Source organism: Clupea harengus, chromosome 3, assembly GCF_900700415.2.
Source record: "Clupea harengus chromosome 3, Ch_v2.0.2, whole genome shotgun sequence".
Classification (NCBI taxonomy): Eukaryota; Metazoa; Chordata; class Actinopteri; order Clupeiformes; family Clupeidae; genus Clupea; species Clupea harengus.
Window position 1 is genome coordinate 5,607,346 of NC_045154.1, and position 1,261 is coordinate 5,608,606.

The following is a 1,261-nucleotide window of genomic DNA, read 5'->3' on the forward strand; positions in this document are numbered from 1 at the left end:
TGTCAGCGGTTGAGGGACCTCTGTAATGGATGCTCAGGTTTCAGAGTGTCATTCTTTGGCCGTCAACCTGAGTTGTCTCTGCCAGGGTCGCAGTTCCAGTGGTGTTCAAAGTTGTGGCAACATCAAGGATACAGGCACCTCAGGGTGTGCTGATCTGACCACAGCCATTGATGCCATGGAGACTGTAATGGGAAGGATGGTCCTGAATCTAGATGATGCTGCCGCTATCAGGATGAAGATGGAGCAACTTTTGTCCAGTGGAACTTTGAGGCCACTGACAGACATGCTGGTGAATCGCCTTCGACACATCATACCAGAGTATGACTGCCCTCAAGAGAAGTTTGTGTATGCCATAGTGGAGAGGTCTTTGAAGATTTTCCTTGGCCAACTGCTGGATGGCGTTGTTGCAGAGTTAAATGGTGCTCCTGAGGAGGGCACTCCTTCTTCATCCATTTCTAATACTGAGATCCACGGTGGCGACTTAAGTCTTTTGACCACTGCGATGACACAGTATATCATGAACAATGTGTCTGGCAGGCCAAGGGACAATCCACCCACCAGGGACTTTTCATCCATGATCAGTGGAACCAGTGATCAAGATTCGGAGAACTGCAAAGTCACTGCCTGCACAGAGGGAGTGGACAAAATCACTGTGTGTTCTGAGGGAAAGGATTACTTTTCCCTAGTCAGTATAGTGTTGGTACAGCTGATGAGAAAGATTGAACCCACCATCGAGCACATGGCTGATTTCACAGCCTTCCACAGTGACCTCACTGAAAGGATCCTCTCAGAGTTTTGCTCTACATCAGGCCTTTCAAGAGATAAGCAAATCCAGCAGTCAGGATTCAGAAGATGTGCAATAATATCTACAATGAACTTCTAAAGAGCTTTCGCACCAAAGCTATGGTAAGTGGGCTTTTGGCCTATCGGCAGCCTGTGTTGAGCACAGTCCTGACCAAGTGTTTGGTGGAAGAGCTTCTCCGGGTGAGCCAGGAGGAGGTGGGTGTTGAGAGGACAGAAGGAGCGCAGAGGTTCCTCCACAGACTCAAAGCCTTCAAGACTCTCATCCTCAAGGTGCAATAGTTTATATATTTTGTGACAGTAACAGATGTTAATATATCTAAAATATTCTTCATAAAATATTCTCTCTATATATCTTACTAGTGTAGTTTTGGTGACTAATAGTAATTAATCAATACTTAATCTCAATACAGAGTAACAGCAGAGTTCAGCCCATGTCCTCAGAAGTCACAGATGCTGA